Source organism: Pogoniulus pusillus, chromosome 13 (genome assembly GCF_015220805.1).
Source record: "Pogoniulus pusillus isolate bPogPus1 chromosome 13, bPogPus1.pri, whole genome shotgun sequence".
Classification (NCBI taxonomy): Eukaryota; Metazoa; Chordata; class Aves; order Piciformes; family Lybiidae; genus Pogoniulus; species Pogoniulus pusillus.
The window spans coordinates 11,054,459-11,074,894 of NC_087276.1; the positions used below are offsets into that span (position 1 = coordinate 11,054,459).

The 20,436-nt window shown below is 39.7% G+C and overlaps 1 protein-coding gene and 1 long non-coding RNA gene across 10 annotated transcripts in view; one reads left to right on the forward strand and one right to left on the reverse strand.

Moving 5' to 3' along the window:
- The window catches only part of SHISA9 (shisa family member 9), a 184,243-nt gene that overhangs the window by 105,752 nt on the left and 58,055 nt on the right, over nucleotides 1–20,436 (forward strand). The gene's annotated exons all lie outside the window — the stretch shown is intronic.
- LOC135180503 (uncharacterized) overlaps nucleotides 9,229–20,436 on the reverse strand; it is a 290,154-nt gene continuing 278,946 nt past the window's right edge. For 3 of the 6 annotated variants that reach the window (XR_010304457.1, XR_010304459.1, XR_010304455.1), the window contains 3 exons: nucleotides 18,703–18,776; nucleotides 16,784–16,857; nucleotides 9,229–11,239 (listed from right to left, as the gene is read on the reverse strand). This is a non-coding gene — a long non-coding RNA (uncharacterized LOC135180503). Of the gene's footprint in view, nucleotides 11,658–16,783; nucleotides 16,858–18,702; nucleotides 18,777–20,436 lie in introns of all 6 variants that reach the window. The other 3 variants (XR_010304460.1, XR_010304458.1, XR_010304456.1) reach the window with 3 other exon arrangements.

Below are 20,436 nucleotides of genomic sequence, written 5' to 3' on the forward strand. Positions count from 1 at the left end.
GCTTCTCAGACCTTGACTAATTGCTGACTGCTGACTGCTCAGTTTGTGAGTCTGAGCTGAGCTACAAACATACATACAGCTCTGCAGATATGAATCAGAGCAAGAGCAATTAGTTTTAAAAAAAAAGCTGTTAAAAATAATCCATGTGATTTTTTTTTAAAACTTAATTGTCCAAAATTATGCATCCTCAATCTTTGCCCTGTATTTAGTCACTCACAGAACCAAATATGTATGAATTTTTTTGGTGAACACTTCTCAGTATAGGCTGTGACTTTTAGCTACTATTAAGATTCATAAATGACCAAAACTGAATATAAGACAAAATATCCATGAAAAAATATGCTACTAGATTGGAAAAGGTGATGAGGAAGCAAGAAACAAACGTGACATCTAAGTACAGAGTCATAATGAAAGTGATCATCAGATCAAACTAAGTTAAAGACATTATCACATAAAACAAAGACTTTAAAATGGCACAGCTGCAGCTGAACCCTTTCCTGCTAGACAGATAAACAAGATTAAGGAGGTCCCTACCAGACATTTCTAGTGAGTTTTCTCTACAGTTTAGGAAAACTCTTTGAAGAGAACTGAGTAACATAAGGTAAAGTCAGGATGCTAAAGGCCAAGGCTGCCATTGAGACAGATTTTGGATTGGACTAGAGTACTGGGAAAAAAACAAATTGTAGCAAGGACATATGTGTAGTCTTGCACCTTCAGACAAGCAACCTACAAAGCTCTGCTGTAAAGGAATTGGGAGTGCTGGTGGAAAGGAGGCTGAACATGAACCAGTGTGTGCCCTTGCAGCAGTGAAGGCCAACAGCCTGCACTAACAGGAATGTCAGCTGTGAATTGAGAAGAGTGACCTTTATCCTTTAGTCAGCACTCCTCAAGCCACAGCTAGAGCACTGTCCACCTAATGTACCAAACACTCTGCATTATAAGAAACTGGTTGTTCCCAGGACAAAAAAAATCCCCCCCCCCAAAAAAAAACCCAAACCACCACAACCCAAAACAATCTGGCAAGCTTGAAAGCTGCAAAATATGAAAGTGTTTTTTGAGACATGAACATTAATCCCTCGAGGTATTTTCCTCCTTTGTCCTCCTTTTCCCTACTTTTATTTTTAAGACTTTCAGATGCTTTATGAAAAGGACAAAAAATAAATCTTAAAAGTTCTATTTTGGACTGGAAACTCCTTCCTTTCTCATTGCCCCAAGATATATTAGATTCCAGTAAACTACATTAAAAAATCTATTTGGGATTTTCTGATATTCTCTCTGTCCTGACCTATTATTGTATCCTCTTTCAACACTTTGTGGGAACAGCAATGTAATAAGTGGATACTCAGAGGCTCCCTGCGTACATGGAGCTCAGATGCAGCTGCTAACCAGCAAAATTGTTGCCCACATTGACAGGTGTGGGGTTTGGGTGGGGGTTCTTCGTTTATTTGTGGGTTTGTGTGTGGGTTTTGGTTTTTTTTTTCCCTTTGTTTTGTTTGTTTTTTTTATTTGTCTATTTGTTTAGTTTTCACAGAATCATAGAATCAACCAGGTTGGAAGAGACCTCCAAGCTCATCCAGTCCAACCTAGCACCAATCAACTAGACCATGGCACTAAGTGCCTCATCCAGGCTTTTCTTGAACACCTCTAGGGATGGTGACTCCAGTGAGTCCAGCAAAGAGTTATGAAGAAGATTAAGGGGCAATAAGCAGGAAATAGCAGAGCTGAGATCTAAATGCAGATCTGTCTACCAACATTTTTCAACATTTATACACTGCACCTGTAATTAATGTTTGGATGTAAAGACCTTTCCTTTCCTTTCCCTCTCCTCTCCCTCTCCTCTCCTCTCCCTCTCCTCTTCCTCTCCTCTCCTCTTTTCTAATGCAGCCTTTTTCCAAACTGTGATAGCTGCAGCATTCCTAAGACTTGAAACTGATGGGCAGCAAGTCTTCCAGCTACCTGTGTTCTCATCACAAGCCTTGTGCTAGTTCTTGGAGGTGGATCTTGTAGTTAATTGTTTTGGGGTTTCTCCTCACAGTATTATTTCTGTAGTGTTTGATCCTAACTGAAGGTCAAGAGTTAGTTCCATTACTTTGCAAAAGTTTTTGTCCTTGAACAAATATTCCTTGCCACCACCTTTAGTTATCTGGAATAAATTAAGTTGGCATGAGAGCATAAGGAAGGAGAAAAGTAATAAATAATAGATCAGAAAATATTTAAGCACTGCAGAATGAAATAGGTCTAGAAAATTTATTGCATTTTCTCAAAAAAAAACCCAACTTTCTTAAAATAGCTGGGTGGCTGCTGTCAGCTGAATCTCCTATGCATTTACAAATTAAGAAGTACAAGTTTGTGTTGCCTGATATAAAAAATTAAAAGTTCAACTTAAAAAAAGCCTATATGTATGAAACTGACTTTTCTACCTTCTTCTGTTCTTTGGACTCTTCAAAAATTAAAAACAAACAAACAACAGAGTGAAAATAGGAATGTATTTTCATAAGGTCAGCATTTGGAATGAAATTGCTTTGTGTAGGGATAAAAATCTTTCACTGCATTTAGTTCTAGCTAAGCCAGCCTCTCTGTTGTTGCATATTTCTTGCATTTCAAGCCCATTTCTCAAAGGCAGTGTTCTAGAGAAGGCAGAGAGATTTCCCTGACCACACTGAGGTACCACAGCAACTCTCTGTGTAACTGTGGAACTGCTTAAAGCAGTTCCATCCCATCTTGGTGTGACTTTTTTTGTAATTTAAGATTTCCCCCCTTTTTAATCTATTTGAAGACTTTTAAAAGCTAAGTATGAGCAATCTTCATTAACATCTTGTCTATTGTAGATCAGCTCATTCAATTATTGCTATACCATAAAAATGTGTACTTATCTAGGTACACACAGAGCAATTCACACAAACCTCGATGTTCTTTTGAAGAAATAATAGATTCAATTAAGTTTTAACCCTTTTCTTTGCATTTTCATAGGCACTTGAAATGCTCTGTTTAAAAAACCCCAACAAACGTCTTTGAACTCACAGGAGGGGATTAGCCTTTTAAACTGACATCACACATTAAGTGCATGTGAATTAATCAGCAATGGACTACTTTTCAAAGAGTATTAATTCCTTTGTGATGGAAATCAAACATCTTCATATTGTTGGGTTTTTTTTGGCTCTTGCAACTACTCAAACACCACTTTTCCTACTTAATACATCCCATTGGGGCAGAAAAGTAATTTACAGAGTGACTTGACAAACTACCACATTGTGCCAATACAAGCTTCTGTTTAGACGATGCTACATAAGCCCATGAAAGAGTCCCACAGTTTTGAATGTAGCAAGAATCAGAGAGCCTGTATTGGATATTCAGGAGCAGACTAAAGGAAACGTTTAGATGGCAGCTAGTGGGCAAAATATGGCCTTATGTGCATAGATTCAAGGCGATATTTCAAAATAAAAACTGCAACAATGCAGCAATTTGTAAACAACCATACTGCTAGAACTTGTATTCAGTGCATCACCACTTGGAAAGTCAAGTATTACAGGTAAGGGCAGGCACCAACAACTGAGACTGTAATTATTAACAAACTTAATCTGGATTATGTACCATTCCAAAGCCCTTTTTTTCTTTTCTCTCAAAACACCAAGTTTTGTTTCCACAAAGAAGACAGAACTTTAAGTACAGTGGACAAGGGAAGGGCAACTGACATCATCTACCTGGACCTGAGTAAGGCATTTGACTCTGTCCCACATATCATCCTGGTCACAAAAATGGAAAAATACAGACTTGTTCGGTGAAGCACTGCTGGATGAAGAATGGGCTGGATGATCACATGCAGAGAGTGGTGATCAATGGCACAATGTCCACCTGGAGTCCAGTGCCAAGTGGCATCCCTCAGGGATGTGTTTAACAGTGCTGTTTAACAACTTTGCCAGTGATATGGACAGAGGAATTGAGTGCACCCTCAGCAAGTCTGCAAATGACACCAAGCTGTGTGAGACAGTCAACTTGCAAGAGGGCAAGAATGCCATCCAGAGGGACCTGGACAGGCTGGAGAGGTGGGCCCAGGCCAACCTCATGAAATGCAACAAGGCCAAGTGTAAGGTCCTGCCACTTGGGTTGGCACAATCCCAAGCGTAGATACAGGCTGGGTGGTGAATGGCTGAGAGCAGCCCTGAGGAAAAGGACCTGGGGGTCTGGGTTGACGAAAAGCTCAACATGAGCCAACAGTGTGCATGTGCAGCCCAGACAGCAGCCATGTGCTGGGCTGCATCAAGAGAAGTGTGACCAGCAGGGCAAGAGATGGAAAAATTCTGCTCTGAGCAGACCCCACCTGGAGTACTGTGTGCAGTTCTGGAGCCCCCAACAAAAGAGGGACATTGAACTATTAGAGCGAGTCCAGGAGAGGGCCATGAAGATAAGAGGGCTGGAGTCCCTCTACTATGAGGGCAGGCTACAACAGCTGGGGCTCTTCAGTCTGCAGAAGAGCAGGCTTCGAGGAGACCTTATAGTGGCCTTGAGTATCTGAAGGGGGCCTAGAGGAAAGCTGGGGAGGGACTATTGACAAGGTCTTGTAATGACAGGATGAGAGGTAATGGGTTTAAACCAGAAGAGGGGAGATTCAAACTGGATGTTAGGAAAGGGTTCTTTCCAGTGAGGGTGGTGAGACACTGGAACAGGTTGCTCAGGGAGGCCGTGGCTGCTCCCTCCCTGGAGGTGTAGAAGGCCAGGTTGGATGAAGCTTTGAGTGACCTATTCTAGCAGAAGGTGTCCCTGCCTATGGCAGGGGGATGGAACTGGATGATCCTTCAGGTCCCTTCCAACCTAAGCCATTCTATGAAATTCTGTATTCTACTTAATTTCTTTATCCTTCAGTGGCCCATGTAACTTCACTGACCAGAGCACAAGGAGTTTTGCTTTCCATGTTCTTCCTAATCTATTCCACATTTTGAATTTGACTGTGGAGACTACCAAGAAAATGGACCATCTAGACTGTAACAATCAGGTCTGGATAGCTAGCATTAATTTACATTAAAATACACATTGGTATTTCAACTTATTTTTTACTAATTCATCACATCCACATAAATATATAAAATATTAAGGAACTTTTACTCACAAGGTGGCTTTATTCTGAGCATCTCTTCTTGGGTGAGGGATGGCAGTGAGCAAAAAATGCTAGTTCTCATCTACTAAGCCTGAGGGGGTTTATAAGTCAAAACAAGCACTTTTAAACTCAATAGAGATTGGGGTTTCAGGACTTCAGAATAAGCTCAGTAAAAGATTGCCTTCTATCATTTCCATGTTGCTGCTTCTTTTAATCCACTATCAGTGTCCTGATTATCCCCGAGAGGGAAAATGGGGAGCTCACCCTCGTGTTAACTGAATACTGTCTGAGACAGTGAGCTACTTTCACCAGCACTGGATAAGCAGGAGCTAAATCTTCCCTGCAGATGGCAAAGATGGCCCCATGGGCATGCTTTTCCAGCTGAGCTAATTCAGCTTTCTCAGCAGGAAGTAAAACAGGAGTGTAAGGCAGGTCCATCCTGACCAGCATCCAAGCTATTCCACTGAGTGTAGGATCCTGACATAACGCACCAGGCAGGGTTGACACATGAGTGCATTTGGAAAACATGCAAATCCTTCATACCCAATGCCACATGAAGAATTAAAACTTGCAGAAGTCACAAAGTTCTGTAGAAAGACAAGCACGCTAATGTTCAAAAACCCCTCCAATTAAATGCAAATTTTATATTCAAAGTGCTGGCAAGAGAAAAGGCAATTTTGTGGTGAGTTTACCAGATAAACAGAACCATCAAGAAAAATGGCACAGAATTAGTGCCAAAGTTATAATTCAGTTTGGAGCATAGTTAAAAACAATCTGACCTCCTTTCCTTTAGCCCTGTTCTTGTAAATCTGCTTACCACTACACTTTCTGATTCAAGTAAGATCCCTGTTTTGTCACTTTACACTAGACTAATGCCTGTGCCTGCTGTCTGCATTGTGTCCATGACATGCTATGATAAAGTGTGCTGGGAAGACAAGGATTCTTAAAAAGGGGAAGCAGACAAACGTCTCCCAAAACTAGTCCCCTTCAAATTATGAAGAATCCTCAATGCCAAGCAATTTGACTTTTCCTGAGAGGCATGATTTATGCTGAGGTCGGCTATACAGGATATAGAAGATTTGTACTTGACTCATGGCATAGAGGTAGATCCCAGATACGGTTCAGTAAAAGTTATTTGATGTCCTCAGTTTTCAGTGCCCTTTCCGATGAAAGGCAACAGTCACACAAGCAAGTTTAGAAACTACAATGAATATGGTGCAGCACTGAGATAAGTGAGAATGCAAATCAAATAGCTCCCTAGATAGTTCTGCATTGATTTGGTAGTGTTCCTTTTGAGCTAAGAAGAGAAATATTTCAAATTCTGATCTTGTACAAGAGAGGAAACCCTAAGCTGCCTTGGTAATAGTCTTTTGTGAGAGCATGTCTTAACCCGTCCATGGATTATCTGCCTTAGTGTCCTAGAAGCATTGCAGGCAGTGCTCTGTATTCTAATAGGGTATTGTATCAGAGAGAAGATAACTGAAAAGTTGTATCATTTCCTGAATGTCTTCATTTTTTTCCTACAAGTTGGTGTGCTGCTTAATTCAGGGACAATAGATTAATTCATGCTTGTAAGATGAGAAGATGTTTAAAGAAGGAATGGATAACATAGGACTATATGCATGAGATAAAAGTAAAAGTGAAATTAAGAAACAGTGCTGATGAACTCAGTGACCTTTGCTGTTCTGGTAATTACAGTTATTATGTTCCTAAGTTACAGCATTCTCTCACAGCTATGGCTTGTATTCTATGAATAGGATCCTTAGTGTTAAAGTAAACCAGGACTTGTGCTATTTTGGGGTCTAAGCTAATAATTAAACAAGCTAAAAAAAACCCCAACATTCTACATTCTAATCCTTCCCCCATGCTTGGATAACAGAATGATATAGAATCTGCCAAAAGATACTGAGACACAAAGCTGATACTTTGTGCTGAAAGCTTCCTGTTTGTATACACTTCAGCAGGTAAGTGATTCAGGTTGGGCATTCATGTAAGAACATAATGTTGCCAAAGCCAAGGCTTCACTACATTAGTAAAATATTGAGTTTTTAAAAAGCATACCTTTTGAGGGTTTCTTTGGGTTTTTCCTTTTTTCTATTTTTAAACTTTAGGATACACTTCTGTAAAACTTCCAGTCATCCTTTTCTGTAAGTAAGACCTGACCACCCATGCACCTGATCCCTCTTCTCCCTTGTTACTCTCTAGATGAGTTTCTTCTGGACAAGAGCTGTGACTCTGACATAAGTGCAATTTTAGAAACTGAAGTTTCAGACTTCAGAGTTTTAGAGATGTATAGGTACTTAAATATGCCACCAATATTCAAATGTGATTTTCTGCCTCTTTAGGCACTTAAACATTTGCAAAAATTGGTCACTGATGTCTGTTTACTCATATCAGGGATACTACAGCTACACTGTGAAAGACAAAAGCACATAAGACCAAACAAAATAATTCCTGATACAAAAGTGTGAACAGAACCAGGCGGTTCTGTATTCAGCAGAAGGTGAAAAAACTAGGACAGTAATCTGTTTTCTTCTTAATTCCAGTCCAGTCAGCTGCTGGAAGAAATACTTTTGGAAAGCCTGACTGAAGGGGCTGCCAGCCTCTGTCGACAGAATCAAGGTTTATAGCTTATGCTAAAGGGTTGCAAGGGGAGAGCAGTACCTATGGCATGCTGTGGAGAAGGACCAAGTCACCATGAAAAGGTCAGGAAGGGCTGGGATGGACATCACTTGGATGGGAAGAAGAAATTAAAATATATTAGTTGAAGGTGAGACAGGTAGGCAGGTGCCTCTCCTGCTCAGCTTGCTCCCATTCTCTGCACTACACAATAGAAGGCTGAAAACATTTTAGTACATACATTTCACTCTTGAGTGGACCATTTATTCTTTCTTGACATCGGTTAATGCATCAAAGTTGGGATCCTGGGATTATTTTAGGTAACAATATCACAGAATGCTAGGGACTACTGGAAGGGACCTCTGGGGATCATCTAATCCACTTCCCACTGCTGACACGGGTTCACCTAGAGCAGGTTGCACAGGACAACATTCAAGTAGGTTTTGAATCTCTTCAGAGAAGGAGATGCTACAGCCTTTTCAGACAGCCTGCTCCAGTGCTCTGGCATCTCCAAAGTAAATAAGTTTTTCCACATGTTCAAAGGGAACCTCCTGTGTCCATTGTCCTATGTCCTGTTACTGGGCACCACTGAAAGGAGTTTGGCCTCATCCTCTTCAAACCTGTCTTTCAGATATTTGTAAGCACTGATGAGATCCTCCATAACACAAAAATGATTTTGAATAACAACAAATGTTACTTAGTGATTTTAAGGTAGTAATTAATCTGTATCACAGTGCTATAACCGCTGCTCTATATCAGCCTTGAAGAAAGCTGTGGGTTTCCCATTGTGCGATTCCCACCCCAAACATATGGCAAGGAGGGACTTTTTAAAATATCAGGTAGTGACAGGACTAGGGGGAATGGAGCAAAGCTGGAGGTGGGGAGATTCAGACTGGACGTGAGGAGGAAGTTGTTCAGCGTGAGAGTGGTGAGAGCCTGGAATGGGTTGCCCAAGAAGGTGGTTGAGGCCCCACTACTGAAGGTGTTTAAGGCCAGGCTGGATGAGGCTCTGGCCAACCTGGTCTAGGGTAGGGTGTCCCTGCCCATGGCAGGGGGGTTGGAACTAGATGATCCTCGTGGTGCTTTCCAACCCTGACTGGTTCTGTGATTCTAAGTTGCCTGAGGCTAAGACTTGACTGGAAGCAGGAGTAATTGCCAAATGAGCGCTTTGAACAGCTACAAAGTCTGGGCTCTGCTGAGTCATGTGTAACATACAACAACCTATTTTTCTTACTACAGAACGTCATTTTACTATTATTATATAGTCTTCCTGCTACATGAAATGGTTTTGATATGAACGGTGCAGAAGCTCTATTCATTTCAGCTGGAATGACTAAAAGATTGAAAATAATATGTAGAGAGATATCTGCTCAAACCACTGAAGGAAGATCATCCATGAGATGAATCAGTAACTCCATAACGTTTTCAGGCCAAGTTCTTGTTACACAGTTCCCTATTATAACTGTAACACAGATCCTCAGTGAGTAGATCCAAAGGCTCTTCAACACAACTAGCTGTTATTTTATATTTGTTTTTACTAGTTATTTGCAAATGGAGCTTCAATGCCTACAGAAACTCCCAAATCTGATCCCCCTCTGGTATACCCTTTCTATAAGCAAATACAGCACTTACTAAAAGCAGAGCAGATACTTTGTCTACAGAAATTGGATTAGTTAAGGGAATTGACAGTCCGGAGAATTTCCATGTTGACAGAGCTTTTTACTTTCACATGAATGACGGACAGGGTCCGTGGAACAAGGCCTGTGCATTTAGGTGGGTTGAGAAAATGAAGTAGCACCTTGTATCTTCTGTTTCCATGCAGTTTAAAAGCATTTTGACTATTTCTAGACCCTGTATCATCTATAGATGGAACTTTTTAGGAAGCAGCAAGTTTTAATGCAAACAATACACTCTATTACTGTCATGACCATTACGCAAAATCCTACTGAAAGGCAGAAAACTTTCCATTAATTTCAAGTACAGCTTTCCATTTACCAACAATTTTGAAAGTCAGGATGCTATGGTTGACTGCACAGAAAGTAGTGTCTTGTCCGGTCCTAGAGACTGGCAATCATATCATGTTACACATTAAACCAATTTCATCAAATACAGAGTCTTTAAGCTGATAGAAAGGTGCAAAGATAGCCTGCAAGGTAGTTCAAAGCATTAAAAAATCGTATGTGCTTACCTGAAATATCACAGCTGACTTTGCAAAAGTGTGCAGTAAATGTTTCTGGAATATTGGTATGTCTTGCAAAATCCTGAAAGGTATCAGCTCATCTCAGGTGGTCATTACTTGACACAATTCTTTATTGCTTTGGGTTTGGTTTATCCGGAAGGCAGAAAGCACTGTACTTCTGAGAGTTGTTTTGAAACCAAGCAGTATATGAATGTTTAGTAGTTTTGGTAAAAGTGAAATGTCAATTGCATCACAGTGACAATCTGCGTAGAACTTTCTAACATATACCAGCCTAGGATCCTGCTCTACTTCGTTGTCACAAGAGATACCATATGTATAATGCTATGTTGACTGACTCCTTAGTACAGCAGCATTTACAATGGGTGGCACTGTAAAAAGTTGCAAATTTTACACTATCTCATTTTCAAAATGACAGAAATGATTATTTAAAAGAACTGCTACAAATATTACAGCTGTCCAAAGACATTCCAGGCAGTGAAAGATTAGCGTTGGGAAATTGTTTATCTGGATAAACTTGACCTTAATTTCTTTTGGCTGAAAAAAAATCCTGCCCTTGAGATGCTTTGCTACAAAACAAGATGCAGATTTTCCAAGCAGCTCAGCTTTTATATAGACTTTCAAAGAAACTAACCAGATATTAAGCACCCATTGAGGAAAATGTAGGCTGATAGCAAAACAAGACAACATGCCTACCCCCAAAAGATCTTTTAGCTTGCGTTAGAAAAACCTCAGCAAACAAGTACCCAAGTAGAGATGGCTAGACCTTTATGGAAAAATATTTATACTTACATTGAAACCTTTCCTACTATTGATCTTTTTTTCCAACTAATATTGTTTCTCAGATTCAGATTGGATTCAGTTTTTGATATGCCAGATGAACTGGACTGTGCAGCTGCTAAATACACTGGAATGAAGATTAGGCTCTGATTTCTAATTTTCCAACACCCACCCAAAAAAGCAGTAAAGGTTAGCAAAAACTTATCATTTGTCATGAATGAGATTTTCCCATCATTTCTTATTTTAGCCAGCTCTGTGGAACAGCATGAGACACCAGCTAAAGGAAAAGGCAAGGGTTAAAACAGAGGTAGCACTTCTGCCAAGAACAGCAAGTACACACAAGTGTAGGAAAAGTTGGGTAACACTCCGATTGCATCCATGTATTTTCCAACTGAATGTTATATTGAACATGAAGGGGTTTAGCTCACATGCACACAGCAGGTGTAATGCCATTCCAAAACTCACAGGTTACAGGAGATATCCATGACTCACAAGTACACGATGTAATACATTCTTTCCTGTCTTCTTCTTGCTTCTGTAGGATCTACTTTCTGCAGATAAAATAAACAGCTGAAATCTTTACCTTTAACAATATATTTTGCTGTTCTGTAAGGGTGTATTGAGAGAAAACCAGCTGGTAATGCTCAATCCCTGTGAATGTGGATTTCATCAAGATTTCAGAATTGTTTTCCACTCTGTACTGCTCTGTGTGAGACATTTCAGGATAGAGCAGAGGTTGGAGAAGATGCAGATGTACCGAAAGAGCTTAGAATCAAGAAACCAAAACATGACAATAAGTGTAACACAGTGCTTTCCGTGCTGCAAACAAATAATTAAAGTGTTTCAGCCAGCAGCTTCCCAAACCACAGGAGTCCATCAGCTTCTTTTGTCTCCCTGGAGCTGGAGCAGGTCCAAGAAGGAGCAAGTGTATCACTTCCATTCTCTATACTGGAACATCCTAATTGAAATCTGGAGAGTAGGAAAGGACTTAGTTTACAAATGGGCATTGGAGAAAAACACTTTGGGAAACTTCACTCTCTTTTGAGCACAGTGATCACATCACCATTCTTAGCTTAACAACAAACAACCTCCTCCAGGCCATAAAATTTGGACAGAGGCTAACCCTGAGCTGCTGAGCAGCACTTAACTCAAAGACTGGTTCAGCCAAAACTCCAAAACCAGACCCAAAATTTCCATCTTACAAGAGAAAAAAGCCCCGACCAAACAACCAACCAACCGGCAAACAAAAAAAAAAGAGCAAAAAGGTACGTAAAACCATTGCTTGAAATGGCCAGCTGACTTTACAAAGGCAATGCATGAACTACCAGTGCAAGCATCTTTTTCTCTAGAAGATCAGCAACCTAATCAATTTTTGTTTTCCTAATTTTATTTTCATAATTTTTGATTGGATTTGTTCAGCTACAGCAATTGTTGAAAAAAGATTTATTTCAAAATACTCTTGTACCATTTAAAGAATTGGAGTAGTGTAGTAGTCTCTGCAAGATGACCTGATTTGGTCATGCTACTGAAAGTCAGAAGCGCAAAGTATGACTTGACTGTTGCATATAGCACAGTTCACAGCTAAATCTTAGCCAGAACTGACTGAATCATTCTAAGTGAAGCTGGCTCCCTAATAGGGTACGTTCATTTATGCTCTTTGAACGCTAGTTGGTGTTGCTATCTTGGATATCTTCCACTCAAAAAAAGTCTCGGTTGTTTCTCTTTACTCGTGGAGGAGATCAAAATGCTGTCATGCAATGATGAACTGTTGAAATGATGGCATTTTTCCCAGAAAGAGTGATTATTCAAGGATTTGTCCAACCAATGGACAAACAAATGATTTCCAAACTCTTCGTGAAAACCTCAGTCTGATCTGCCGTCTTAGAATTCTGTTTTTCTTTGGTGAATGACACATTTTAAAATGAGAAGGAAAGCTCTATTTGTCAAAATCTGAATGAGTGACTGCACTTAAAGTGTTCAAAGAATGTGAAAATGTGGAGGCAATACAGCTAATGAACCATGCAAAGGCATTTGATGGATCCCAGTTACTTACTGCTGTGTCTTTTGAAGGAAAAAACAAAGAGGTGTTGCCAGGTCTCATATACTTGAATAATAGTCTTATTGCTGTAGAATTGCCTTTGTGCTTCTCAAGTTGTGCTTTATTTTTAAATCTACCTTTATTGGAAAAAAAATCATTACTAAATTTCTTGCATTTGTATCAAATTGACTACCATGGAGGAGGAGGTCACTGAATGGACATTACTTCCTATAGCTTAATGTGGCCAACTCATCCCATACACTGCAGTATTGTGTCTTCTGTGACTTGGAAAATTACCTCCAGAACTGTGAGTTAAACATTAGAAGTTTTAAGGATTTAAAAGTGGAAGAGAATTTTTTTCATTGAACTGCATCACGAGCAAGAGAGCAGTAAACTGCATTCATTAAAATTTCATGATAATGTTGCAAAAACCCTACGAAACAGGGATGTAAATGTGACAGCTGTAGCAAAGCTGTGAAGTCCACTAAATGCAAGTCTTGAGGCCTGTATTACTGACTCACCCCAGAACTCTGAACACAAGCATGACACATGAGGATTCTACATGATATAATTGCCCTCTGAGAGTCTCCGAAGGTATTGCAATAGATTTACTGGACCAATACACACGTCACAGTTACATTTATTTAATTTCCCAAGTGAGCTCTAGCAGAGCTCTCTTATTTGAATAACACTGACAACTTAGAGCCCTAAAAGCTCTAAAATCATGCAGTGATTTGCCCAGGAAACTTAGTTAAAAGGAGTGATTGGAATTTATAGTCAAAACAGTCCTGCAGCCAGTTATGGTTTGAGATCTGTCTGTCTTGCACATTTAGCCATTACTTCAGAATTGCGTCATGAAGACAGCAGTTCATAAGTGCCTTTGCCATTTGCCTTTCACATTATTGCAACTACTCTTTCTATCTGAGCTGCTAATTTTTTTATGCTCCTTTAAACGATAGTAGTATCAAGACTGTGCTCTGAATACATTGATTTACAAAGAGAATGTGACTTCAGTCAAGTGAAGACTACAGAAGAGCTTACAGAAATCTAAAAATAGGTATTTATTCTATGTAACTTATTATTTATTCTCAGTTTAATAAACCGTTTTAAAAGGATGACAAATATCGTGTAGTTCAGACAATAAGACATGTCACAAACTACACATTCCTGAATAAAACTCAAACGGTTAAAAAGTTAAGCAATTAGTATAAACTCAGAGAAACACAGGATGGTTCGGATTGGAAGGGACCTTAAAGATCATCTAGTTACAAACCTTCTGTCGTGGGAAGGGACACCTTCCACTAGACCAGGTTGCTCAAGGCCTCATCCATCCTGGCCTTTAACACTTCCAGGGAGGAAGCATCCACAACTTCTCTGTGTGACCTGTTCCAATACCTCACTACTCACACAATAAACAATTATCTCCCAGTACCTAATCTAAATTTATCTTCTTTTAGTTTGAAACCACTATCCTTTGTCCTCTCAACTCTTTCAGTGCAGCCACCCAGCCAATTCCCTATCCACTGAGTGGATTTAGAAACAAAAAACATTAAAAACCACCTCCAACCAAGCAGCTATATTTGAAGTACTCAATAACTTGAGAATGGAATAAAAATGCCACAAAGATGCTATATATATAGATGAGAGAAGAAAAAGCATATTACATACTGAGCTGTTTACCACACAAAGAACATTTTCATAAGTATAAATCAGGGGATGTGTTTGTATTTGTAAACTCTTGATCTCATTTGTACAGGACCTATCTGGGGTGACTGGGGTTTTTTTGTTTCACAACAAGTTAATAATTTGTGACCATTTTAATTTCAGAACCTTAGACACTTTGCAAAAGACTTTCAGCCATCATAAATCGCTTCAGAAAAACACACTGAGGATTGTGAAAACTAACGCAAAGATGTATCACAATGTAGAAGACAGGAATGTGATCACAGCAACCTTCTACAATTAATAATGCAACTTATAACGGGTATTATGCAGCTATGATGCTCTGTCACTCCTGGAGAGAGACACAGACTGAATTCTAAAGACACTGAATTCTAGATAGTTCTATATAAATGTTGGAAGTCTGGTAGACTTTATGTTTTATTTCTTAATCCTGCAAGCATTCCTTCAGAAACAGTCTCTCACCAGTCAATACCTCTGTCCAGAAGGGATTAGTTAGTCAATAGTAATTCTCAGTAAGCTAGAAACACTTGTTAAATGTAACTATCTGTTCAAGGGAAGCTGCCAGCATTTGTTATTTCCTTTCAGGATCATGTTCAGACTCAGCATCTTTTTAAAACAAAATATTCCAAAAGGTCATGAGATCATAAAAAAAAAAAAGCAAAGATCAATGAAACTCCTGAAAGTTTCACTCACTTCACTTATAAAGGTAATAGGTTTATTAAAAACTTTTCCATCTGAACAACTGTCTCTCTGAGGTTCTAGTAATTACCAAGTCACATCGTACCAGAATTTGCAAAATGCTTAGGAAGGAATTTAAAAACTTCACTCATCTCCTGGTCCCATCTTTCTCCTATTACAGAAAGGTTTAAGTGTTCACAGCCTCCAGTAAATTATTGAAATCAGATGCAGCAACTTAGGTTTTTTAACATGCTGAAATACAGTAACGAAAAAGCAGTTAGACAAACTGCATTTAATCTACTAAGTGTGGAGTCCATTCTAATCCTTACGGAAATCCAGCATGGTACACTGATAGAGCTGCTCTCCAGGACACAAGAACACAAAGCAGAGAGAAAAAATAATTCTTGAGCCCAAACTCACATCTGGGACCAAGGTGCTATCAAAGTAATAAAAACATAAAGAGGCATTACTCCTGGATTTTCTTCATCCTATCTCAACTATTTGTTTCTATTGGCAAAAAATTGCCTCCAAATCAATTAAATATAGAAAGAAGCATATGGACATGCAAAGAATCCCTTCTCCCTAACCTTGCTTATTATGGAGGAAGTAATACCAGCAATAAATCCAGTAAAGCTTTGTCTGCTGTATGTCTCCTGAACTACTTGGCAGGACTGCATTTTCTTTTTTGCTTTTCTTCCAGTTCACATCTGAGATTCAGACAAGATAGAACCTTATGTTTGCAAATTAATACTGTTTAAAAGATTGGAAGCAAAGTTAACAAAACACGTAAGCTTTTCTATTTCCAGCCCAAAGATTTATTCCAAAACTTAACATTTTTCTTCTCTCTCCTCCACATAAAATGGAGTAGTCAGCTTTTAGCAGTGAATGAATTATGAACATCCTCAAATGGAACGGTTAGGCTGCTATTCTCTAAATAGATGCACTTACAAACTCCTCTGACCTTTGACAGGGAAACTGATTTCACTAAGGCACCATCCACTATGCTTCTTGTGCTTAATGGCACAATAAACTGCAATTTGCTTGCTAGAGTTTTGTGAGTAACTGCAGCAGAATGTCAAGCTGCTGGGTTGTGGTCAGTGAGCTCAAGCCCATCCTCCTCTTACCTTGTTATAGTAGTTGTAAATCTTGCTGTACAGAGCTTGGGGAAAAGCATTTTGTTGAACCTAAATTGTGGGAAGGGAGTGAAGCACATAATGCTTCCCAAACACCACAGTGCCTATCACAGCAGTAGTGCTATAGGAAATATAAAGTGATTTCAGGCAAGGAAAGTGAAACAAATATTTTGAAACACTGCTAAAACCACATAAAATTAGAATGACAGCAGGCATTAACTGCAACTGCATGGAAAACATATACAGATTTTTTTTCCCCTCCCTTTAAAACCCCTTCAATTTTCTTAACAAATGTAGAGTTGTTTTGGCTTCTCTGGCACTTGAGCAAGCTTTTTTTCATATATATTTATGATCCTTATTCAGTCGAACACTGGCAAAAAAAACAGTGAGGCAAGGTCAGAAGTTCAACTGCTAAACAGATTTGTATGAGGCTACTTCACTTTTTGTCCCTTTTCTCTCTTTTTGCTTAATGTTATCCTGTATCTCTCTTACACTAGGTTCATGTCTTCCAAGAATTTCCACTGATCCCACACATATTCCCACGAACGCTTGAGAATATTGACCTCAAACTCTTACCCCTTTCCAGTGACTGTTCAATTCCAGTTCAGCTACCCACTTCTCTATTGCTGTCTTAAACCTGTGCAGATATTTTTAACAAAGAAAGAAACAAATGAACATGGGAAAGAACATTGCAACCTTAGGTATGCTAGTACCAGATGAGATCTGTTGTTAGCTACATCTGTTTCACTTTTTCCTGTAGCATTCCTCTTCCTATTCTCTAAACATTACACAGACAAATTAGATCTGCAGTGAACTTTGGGCTTTCAGCTTCCTGTGCTCTTTTGTTCTCCAATTCATCTGTCTCAGAGCTCTCTATCAGCAACTCGTCACCATAGAAACTGAGCATGTTACAGTGATTACGTTTGGTGTATTATATAAAACTTCAGATACAGTAAGAAAGCCTTACGAAGGATTTGTAGGTGGGCCTCAGAGGTCATCAGTCCCTGAAAGTCTGTTCTGCAGTGAGCCCAGTCCTCTGTGCAGCCACCTCAGGTTTGTCAGCTAGTGGGATTTATTCAAGCCCAGTTGGCATTGGCAAAGTCAGATCTGCTGCAGTAGTTTAACCCACGGGTCACAGGTTAAACTGTGACCTACAGGTTAAAGATTAAGATCAGAGACAAGTGGCTAGGACCCATTAGCTGGATCAGAACACAGAGTGGGAAGCATATGGAAAACTACCTTAAGAAGACATCAGGCCCCTACCTGTTCTTGAAAATACTGCATCACCAGCACGAAGGGAGCTGCACTTGTTGAAATGAGTAGTGCAACTGTCATCAGCATGCTGGCAGCCCTAGGAACAGGTATTTTCTTTGTGGACACCAGGGAAAGCAGCTGCCAAGTATCGGGATTGTTGCTGTTGCTATCATTGCTCTCAGTAGCTATCGGGATCTCAGCCACTACATACAGCACCATCTCCTCTTAGTCATCTTAACTACCAGCAGCTCCTTGTTGTTAATACCAAAGCTACTCAAACGTGGGGCAGAATGTGCTGGTATCCAGATTTTTACCTAGTCAGGAGGTAGCAGACTTACGTGGTGTTCTCAATTTACAGCTTCAGTTTAGCAAGGTATTTAGAGGCATATGCTTAAGTCAGCAGATGACTAATACCACCAACTTCAGGCTCTTTAATGACAAAAAGCCAGAAGAGACCCAGCTCTGCTACTCTTTCCAACCTGCCAGAAGTATTTGGTTTTTGAGAATCACAGTTTAACAATAAAACCAATAGCAATGTGAACATTAATTGTGCAATCAGGCCCCAGGTATGCAAAGGCACTACATGGATGGGCACAACCAGGCGCAGCACATAGGTGCTGCATTCCTGCAGTTTGCAAAAGCCGTAGGAGTAGCACAGCTGTTCATATATTTCAGCTAAACAAAATAGATAATCTCAAGACTATTATTAAAATAATTTGAAGTGGATGGAAAAGTGACCCCTAATTAACAGGAATGATTCAGTGCATACTTCTGTGGAATACCAGAACCACAAGAGAAAAAATGTCAGATTTGAGTATGTTGCTTAATTCATCTTGTGTGGAATATTACTTAGAACAATAGGAAGACAAAGACATAAAAATAGATTTAAATACTGATGTATGCCAGTGTTTTCCTGTCAGGCACATGAAAACTCAAGAAGTATGGCACAATAGGTGCAGGAACACCAAGCTGATATACTCCACATTTTTCATTAGAAGAAGATGATTCCACATGGGGCATTTTAACCTTTTCTGGAAACATTTTGTAATGATAATTTTTAATATGTTTTCTACATAGACATTTTTCCTCAGGTTGTTGCTGTGAGCCAAGAACACGCTTCAGAAGCACTACATAAAACCAGAGAAAATAAAAAATGATTGTTTTTTTTTCATCTAGTAATTCCCAACAAGTTACACAGAAGCTCCATTGCACATGAGATGGTACTCACGTTGTCAGCATTTATTTAATTCACTGGGCCAGACTCTGCTCTCATTGGAGTTCTCTCTTTTCTGCAGTCCAGCTCTGCATGAAAGTGGGAAATATTATTCTGAGTGTGATACTCTAAGAGTAAAGGTAAACAAATCCTCTTGATGACCATTACGGATGCATATCAAATTTGATAGGTAATTAGTCACAGTGCATATACACTGACCATTTTACAAAAGAAATATCCTGAGTAGTTACACATTTTGATCATTCATATTATATTAGTGAGAGGAGTTAATGTTCTAAGCAGCTTCTTCTCCAGGGAAGAAAGTACTTTAGATATAGGTTGATAAATTATCCCACCACACAATAAACCAACAAGCCCTAGGTGCAAAACTCTGCTAGATCAGTATCTAACACACATTTTGTTTTGGCACAAAGACTTTACAAGATTTAGGACAATGAAAAATAACACATGGTGCTCAACAGAATATACCATGATATTTACCATGGCAAATGCAGCACTGGAGTGACAAAGACTAAGGATGTATTTTCTGGTGGCAGTAGTATAAAAGGCTGAAGAGCTTTCACAGACATCTGTGGGAAAGCCTTCCCATAGCTCCCTTGGTAGAGATACTGAGTCTGAACTCAGAAAGAAGCAGCCTCTGTGCAGTCACTGACAGAGGCAGCACAGGCTGGACAGGGAAAGGCAAGGCGCAAGCAGCAGCAGGGTAATGGCACCCTCCAGCACACAGGAGAAAGGATCACACTGACAGAAAAACAGTGAGGATTTGGCTGTACCTACTGCTTTTGAAGTTTTAGTGGGTGAAATTCCCTGAGTGTTAACAGTTAGAGCTGTTGCCTGTGCCTCTCCCACTGCTGGGAACAGGGGGCTGGTGTCTACAGTCAGATCTGTGCACTCTGATCTTTTTGGCTGCTTTCCAAATGAGAGGTGAGGAAACAGCTGGGGAATGGCCCACCTTTCTGGAGACAGAGGAAGCAGAAGAGTAGATTCTCTCCCTTTTTTTTCATTCTAGAGTTTGTGACATGGGATGAGGGTGAGGCAGTTCCAACTTAAATTAAACCTTACATCGAAGCCCAGTGCAATTGTCAGTGAACACAAAAATAAATTCCTTCTAACAGTAAGTAGGCTTCAGATGCCTGCTTGAGCGCAACAAGCCCTCAAACCTGCCTGCAGGAGTTAGCACTGCAGAAGTTACAGGGACATGGACTTCTGTCTGCCACAATGAACTACTGCAACTGTCGAGGCAGATAAAACCAGTTTGTTTACAGATCGTGGGTGTCTCATGGACAGAAAAAGTATTTTTCAAATTTATGCTGCAACTTGCACACCATATCTTTGATATAAAAACTGAGGCACAAATATTGGATGTTGTAGCAGCACCTTTCTAAACACAACCAGCTTAGAAATATTTTTCAGATCAACAGATAATGGAGGTTTACAACAGATCTGTCTCTTAGTGCTATTGCTACTTTAAGACTTCTCTAAGACTACTTGTTTCATCCTACTCAGTGCTTACAACCATTTCTTCCCCTTCTTTTTTCCCTTATTTACACTTAAAAGGTAACCTTATTAGCAATATCATAAGTAACCAGCAGCAGAGTAACCTCTTGCAGAGAAATTAACCAGCACAAAGCAGGCATCAGAAACTATTTAGGTAATATGCAGAAGATGGACAGCTGCCTTCAGCAGAAAAACTAATTTTTCTCTCTTACAAACAAGTCTCACTCTCTT